The following is a 7,997-nucleotide window of genomic DNA, read 5'->3' on the forward strand; positions in this document are numbered from 1 at the left end:
TGTTTTTCAAAATTAACTCATAATGCGAGAGATGAGATGAGCCTCGGGTCACATGCCGAGGTATCTTTTCAATTTCTGTTTTCCAAAAAAATCAACTCATAATGCTAAATGTGAGTTGAGCCTCGGGCCACACGCCGAGCTATTCTCGATTTCAATTTTAAAAAAAAAAATTTGGATAGTTGAACAAAATTCAATGCTTTTAAGTCTTTGCTCTATCCCTGTTTCACAGCGATAAGCAAAGAGGGGCAGCTGTAATCACTGAATTTTGTCCGGAAATAATTTCGTGTTTAAATTTTTTTAAAAAAAATTTGCATTTTGACCCCTGAACTTTTCTAAAATTACATTTTGGCCCTTAATTTTTTTTCAAAATTACATTTCAACCCTAAACTTTTCTAAATTACATTTTGACCCTATAATTTCTTAAAATTACATTTTGACCCCTAAACTTCCTCAAAATTACGTTTCGACCCAAAAACTTTTCCTGCATTTGCAGTTTAGTCCTTCTGGCAGCAACTTGCACACCTACCCCCGTGATTTCCGGCCACCGGCCTAAGGCATGGCCTCCCTCTCCCCTAGCCACCTAATCCCTGCAAAAAGAAGAGAAAAAACATCTATAAATGGGTTTAAAAAACCCCAAAATGAGAACCCCCGACCCACGAAAAAATAAAAAAAAAACTTGCAAAAAAAAGAAAAAGAAGAGGAAAAAGGAGAGAAAGAGAGGAGAAAGGAGAAGAAGAGGAGGGCTTCCGACGGCGGCTCGACGGTGAAGACGACGTCGACGGCACAAGCGACGGCGCGGCGCGGCGGCTAGGGTTTCCGAAAGAAGAAAAAAGAAGGAAGAAGAAGAAGAAAGAAAAAAAAGAAAAAAATTATTATAGTCGGGTCGACCCAACCCGACCCGTATGACCCGTGACCCGACAGCACCAGCAGCTTAGCAGGCCACTGTAGCAGCCTAGCGGCCCAAATAGCAGCCCAAAAAGAAAAAAGAAAAGAAGAAAGCAAAAAAAAAGAAAGAAAGCAGGCCATCTTTAGCAAGCCCAATAGCAGCCCAACATCAGGCCTACAGCAAGCCCACCAGCATCAGCAGACCAGCAGCAGGCCCAGGCCCAATCTGAAGCAGGCCGAAGAAAAAAAGAAAAGAAAAAAGAAAAAAGGAGAAAAAAAGAAGAAAAAAGAAAAAAAAAGGAAAAAAGGAGGAAAAAAGAAAAAAAGAGGTTCAATTCGTGTAACCCGTTCGACGAAGCTCGTGTTTCGAGATTTTTTCGGTAATTTTGTTTTTTTTAATTTTAATTTAATGCTCGTATTTTTTTCGTTTTAATATTATTAGTATTTTATACATTTTTGTATTTTGGCATTTATGTTTTTAATTTAATTTAATTTTAATTTTAATTTATTTTAAATACTTTTAATAAATAAAGCAACGAATCGATTTAACATGAACTCGTTGATTTCATCGCTATGTTGGATGAATATCACCGGTTCGTGTTAAAATCGATACGCCTTTTTAGAAATCGAAAATATTCAAAAAGTCACATATTTTCAAAAAAAAAATTATATTTTGCAAAATTTTTCGTGTCTTCAAAAATTTTTCTCGTGTTTCAAAAAAATATTCGCGTTTCCAAAAAGTAAGGCAACGAATTGGTTTGACACAAATTTGTTGATTTCATTGCTATGTTGAGTGAATATCACTGGTTCGTGTTAAATACGATACTTGCTTAATAAAAAATCGAAAAATTTGTGTAAAAAAAATCTTTCTGTGGTTTCAAAAAACATTCGTGTTTTAAAAAAATAAAATAATAATAAAAAAAGATTTTGTTTTTCAAAATTCTCCTGTTTTCAAAAAAAATTATTTTTCAAAATTTTTCGTGTTTTTAAAAAATTCTCGTGTTTTCAAAAACCTTCGTGTTTTAAAAAATCTTCGTGTTTTCAAGATTTCGGTGTTTCCAAAATTTTCATGTTTTCAAAATAAAAATTCTCGTGTTTTAAAATTTTTGCGTTTTAAAAAAAAATTCGTGTTTTCAAAAATCCTCGTGTTTTTAAAAATTCTGGTGTTTCAATAATTACTGTGTTTTAAAAATTTCCGTGTTTTCAAAAAAAAATCTTCGTATTTTCAAAAAAAATTGTGTTTCAAAAATCCTCGTGTTTTCAAAAATTTCGGTGTTTCAAAGATTTCGTGTTTTCAAAAATTCCGGTGATTTTAAAAAAAAAATTCGTGTTTTCTAAAAAAAAATTCGTGTTTCAAAAATTTTCATGTTTTCAAAAAATTCCCGTGTTTCACAAATGTTCGTGTTTTAAAATTTTTGTGTTTTGAAAAAAAATTCTCGTGTTTCAAAAAATGTTGTGTTGTAAAAAAGAATTTCGTGTTTCTAAAGTTTTCGTGTTTCAAAAATTTTGTTTTTTTTTAAAATAAAATAAAATTTGTGCTTCAAAATTCTTCGTGTTAAAAAAAAATTTCTCGTATTTTGATCGGATCGCGATGAACTATTAAATTGAACTTGTATTTTTGAAAAATAAGACAACGCGCGTTTAACGAGATACCAATTTTGGGCGTCGCGAGGGTGCTAATACCTTCCTCGCGAGTAACCGATTCCCGAACTTTAATTTTCTTTGAATTTTCACGCAGACCTAAAAATTACCTTTTTTTAGAAAAATTTAAAATTAAATTTTTCTCTTAAAAAAGAATTTATTAGGTGTCCGATCACACCTAGGAAAAAAGATCGGTGGTGACTCATTTTTCAAATAAAATCGAAATTCAGAGTTTTCAAATTTTCAATAATCACTTCGATTAGCGCCTGTGCTCCAAATTTTTAGGTCGCTACACTACTAACAGTACTTAAAGACAGTATAGCTGACATTTGCATATCAGAAACAGTAGCGGCCACGTGGCATCCTTGTGATAAGCATTCTAAGGCTAAATCCCCGTCTAAAGAAACAGACAAATGCCGCAAAAAGGCATGCCCTTTTATTTCTTCATTTTTTTTAAAATTAAAACGTATTAATTTTAGACATTGAAATTATTAAAATTAGATTTAGATAATAATATTTAGAAATTAAAAATAATAGTTTCGGGTCTTTGAAAAAACATAAATTTAAATTTCTTTTTTAAATTTATTTCTTATTATTTTTAGTTAAATTTGACCTTTAATATTTTAAAAAAAATTCAATTTAATTATCGTCCTTTAAAGGAAAGGTTTTTTAACGAAAACATTGATTAAAATTTTAAAATTTTAAATGTGACAACCCATATGGCAATATGTTTATTCTTCATGATTTCTATTTATTTATGATTTATTTATAATTTTGTTTGAGTTTAGATTTTTTTATATGAATTTTTCCATCATTTTAAAATTGTTTATTTACATAACATATAAAACAAATAATATTATGTTTGCACGTTGCACATAGATTGTTAAGGGCAGAGCCATGGGGTTAATATAGGCACTGAATTCTCTAGAATGGAAATTTTTATCTTTAGTCCCTTTATAATTTATAAAATTTTAAATTAATATACAGTAAAACTACATTTTACCCCCTCAAAAGAAAATTTTGATTAATCCTTTAAAATTTATAAAATATAAGGTATTAAAAAGGTAATATTATTTTGCTTTCGCAAAAACATACAACTAAATTTCAATCCCCCTCTCAAAACAATTTCTGGCTTCACCCTTGTAAATTGTCATGCAGATTACCAGGCCAATATCGTTAGACATTAATGTTTTAGTCATCATTTTAATCAAAGAAAATCAAATTGACTCTTTTGAAAAGATTAATGATAAAATTTAGCTAAAAAAAATGTTAAATGAACGTAACATATAAGCATTGAAGGCTAATTTAATCATTATATTATAAATGTGAGATTCGAATTTAATTAATTCTGAAATAAAAATTGAAATTTCAGGGAGAAGTAGCATTTGTATCTTCATATGGAATCCACCAGCTTTGTGTTGGCAATCTTTCATATTCTCTATTGCATTACCACCTATGTTTTGGGAAGTTATAAGGTATTATTTTTAACTATTTCATATAAAATTACTTAACATTATCTTTATCTTATCTATGGATTTTTAAATCAATTTTTTGGACCGCAGATGAAGACATGGAAGACTTGGGAAAGTGAAGCCAAGACTGATAACTATCAATATTACAATGGTATTTTATGATGAAATTTTCCTTTTTTTTTTGTATTTAACTTGTTCTTTCATAAAATTTGAAAGGACTATATAATCAATTTACCATTTTGGAGGTCCAATGCCGCTGCCTCCAGAGTCCAGACTTATATATATACTTAGAAAAGTGTTATTTTATTATTATTTTAAAATTAAAATTGAATAAAAAATAATTTTATTAATAAATAATGAGTATTTTTTTCTTGCTTATGATAATGTAGATCCTGAGAGGTTAAGATTTGTAAGGGACACTTCATTTGGACGTAGACATTTGAACTTTTGGAGTAGATCCCCTTTATCTGTTTGGATTGTAAGTAAAATTAAATTTTAAATTATTTAATTAAAAATATTTGAATCTTTTAATAATTAATATTTGAGTTGGAATTTTATTCTTTATTTGCTATCAGGTGTGTTTCTTTAGACAATTCTCTGGTTCAGTTAGAAAGGTTGATTACTTAACATTAAGACGTGGATTTATCATGGTAAGCTAAAAGTTCAGGATTTTGGATTTTAAATTACAATTTGGGATTAATTTTTTGTTGTTACATAACCAAAATATCAAATATAAATGTCCTTGGTGATAATAAAGGTTAATATTTGCGTATTACAATTAGATTTGTTAATGGGTCGAGTTATTTGTTAGATATGAAGACCCGTTCAAAATTTGAGAGGGTTTGGACAAAAGTATTAAACTCAAAAATATAGTATGGACAAACCTGAAATGGGCTTAGTTAGTCTTTTGCAAATATGAATGAATTTAGACAAATATAAAGTACTTAATCCTGACTCAACCTGCCCAACAAGAACCTCTAATTACAATTGTTTAGCTAAGAAAACCACAAAATTTATGAGTTCCTGTCTGCTACGTATTTAGGCACATTTCCATCCTGAAAAGGAATCACAATTCGAGTTTCAGAATTACATCGAGAAATCATTAGAAGAAGATTTTAAAGTTGTAGTTGGAATCAGGTTAGTGTACTTTGCACCCCAAACCCAAAATCGTAAATCTCGAAACTTCAACTCGAACTTTAAACCTTTTGGGTTCATGATTTAAGATTTGAGTTTTAGGATTTAAGATTTGGGATTCAAGATTCAAAGCAAAAAAAATTACAAAAATTACGTATGAATGACATGGAAAGAATTGCTGAAATATCATTAAATAATTAGGAAAAGACTATGGATGAAGTGGTGAGAGAGTGATAAAATAATTTCTCCAAATTTTAGATGAAATTTTAATAAATTTAATTTGAGATAGTCCTAATTACTGTTTAATAATAATCTTTAAATCTAATTATAAGAATTTATAAAAATGAGTAGTTATTATACCTAACACATAGACACGTCTATTATTTTTAGAAAGTTAAAAAATAAATGTTTTAAATTTAAAGTGGTTGAGTCGGTTAGACCAAGCATGTCTATCCAACTAAATCGAGTTAATTTATCAGTCAAAATAAATAATCCGATCCTTAAACTTATTTTAAGGAAAAATATATATTAATTTTTTTTAAAAAATTTTGTGTACAGATGGAAACAAAGATGAGATCAACTATCTTCGATCAAAGAATCACAGATTCGCTTAAAAATTGGCATCACACAGCAAAGGAAAATACTAAACACGGCAAGCTTTCGAAGAATACAACACCATTTTCAAGCAAGCCCGCAACTCCAACACATAGGATGTCTCCTGTCCATCTTCTACATGGCTATCCTCGAAAAAGTGAGGAAAGCGGTCATACCTCTCTGACGCATTCGAACTTTGAGAACGACCGATGGGATCCGGAAGATATGTTCACCAACTCTTCGAGTCACCGTGATATCGATGTTCCTGATGTTAGTCGTGGTGGACTGCAATCAGAAAGGAGGGAAGTCGCGGACGTGACGGTTCAAGAATTTAGAGCTTTGGAAATGGCATCAATGTCACCTCAGATACCTTGAACACAGCACGAAATCGGTCCATAAGCTTAGGGTCCCTTTTATCTTGATAATTAATAGATTTATATGATAAAAAAATCATATCTATAGTGTTTTTTGATATTAGTTCGTTGAATTTATCCTTTACGAAAAGATGATCGAAACCAAGGATTTAAATTGGGTTAAACAATTCTGAATATCTATGACGAAGAGATCTTTGGGTTAAATTGGGTTAGAAGGTTTTTGGTCAAATTATAAATGAGTTAGTACCCGATTGACTGGTGACACTTGTCATCACTGAATTTTGCCCGATTAGGGTTTTGGGCCGGGTTGATCTCGTATGGGCCCAATGATTGGGCCCATTAGAATTTAATTTTGAACTTGTTTTAGCCCTTTTTTATTTTTATTTATTTTCTGTTTTAAATATTAATAAAATAGTAGTAAAAAATCTCAAAAAAAACAAAAAAATATAAATTACATTTTAGCCCATGATCTTTTCAAAAATTATATTTTGACCCCAAACTTTTCTATAAATTACATTTTAACCCTGAAATTTTCTTTAAATTACACTTTGACCCCTTAACTTTCCAGAAATTACATTATAGCCCTATATTTTCCTAAAATTTCATTTTTACCCCAGAAACTTTTCACCCGTTACAATTTAGTCCTTCTGGGCATGACAAGACTGCCCCCAACCAGCATTCTTGCGTGCCCCGCTCGCCACGCCTGCCACCCCAATGCATGGCCTCCCTCCTCCATTGCCACCTGAAAACAAGAAGAAGAAGACAAAATGAAATGAGATTAAAAAGAAAAATTGAAGAGGAGGAGAGGGGGGTTCTCAAAAAAAAAAACTTCAAAAAAAAACAAAAGAAAATAAGCAAAGAAATTCCAAAAAAAAAAAAAGCTCTCAATCCGGCCGATTGCCTCCACCGCCACCAAGTCCGTCGCGCCACCACCATTGTCATCTCACCGTCGAGTCCTAAACGCAAAAAACAAAAACAAAGAAAAAGCAAGCAAAAGAGAAAAAGAGAAAGAGCAGAGAAGAAAAAGAAAAAGGAAAAGGGGGGAGAGCATACCTCCGTGCGCGCCACCGTCGGCCGTCGCACCAGGCGGAGAGACATCACCGGCGACACAAAGGGGCTGCTGCTGAACGGAGAAGGAAGAAAGAAAGAAAGAAAAAAGAAAGAAGAAAAAAAGAAAGAAAAAAGGAAAGAAAAAAAATAAAAAAATAAATTAACAGTCGGGTCAAACCGACCGACCCGACCCGATCCAGCAAAACGACCGACCCGACCTGACCCACGGTACCCAGCAGCAGCAACAGGCCCGTTCCCAATGGCCCAAAACAGTAACCAGCAAAAAAAAAAAAGAAGCAGCAGATTTGTTTTAAAAAAAGCAGCAGCCCAACAGAAGCAGGCCTCCAGCAGACCCATTGCGCAGGCCCAACTCAGGCCCAGCAGCAGCAAGCCTCCAGGCTCAGCAGCAGCAGGCCGAGCAGGCCCCCTTCGGCCCAGCGCCCAGGCCCGAATCCGGCAGCCCAACATCCAGCAGAAAAAAAAAGGAAAGAGAAGAAAAAAAAAAGGGAAAAAAGAAAAGGGCCCATAACTTTGGGCTTTTTGGTAATTTCCTTAAATCTTTTTTAATTTAGTTTTATTTATTTAAATATGGTTTCATTTAAATTTAATTAGCATTTTTTTAAAAATAGTTTTTTTTTAGAAATATTAGTATGGTTTTATTTGCATGTAAAAAATGAAATAAAAAAATTATTTTAATGCATAAGGCAACGAACCGATTTAACATCGAGCCGTTGATTTCATCGCTATGATGGGTGAATATCGATGGATCGTGTTAAATACGAGACGCCCTTCTAAAAATAAAAAATGTTCGAAATTCCTCGTGTTTAAATAAAAATTCTCGCGTTTT

This window comes from Gossypium hirsutum, chromosome D06 (genome assembly GCF_007990345.1).
Source record: "Gossypium hirsutum isolate 1008001.06 chromosome D06, Gossypium_hirsutum_v2.1, whole genome shotgun sequence".
NCBI classification, from domain to species: domain Eukaryota; kingdom Viridiplantae; phylum Streptophyta; class Magnoliopsida; order Malvales; family Malvaceae; genus Gossypium; species Gossypium hirsutum.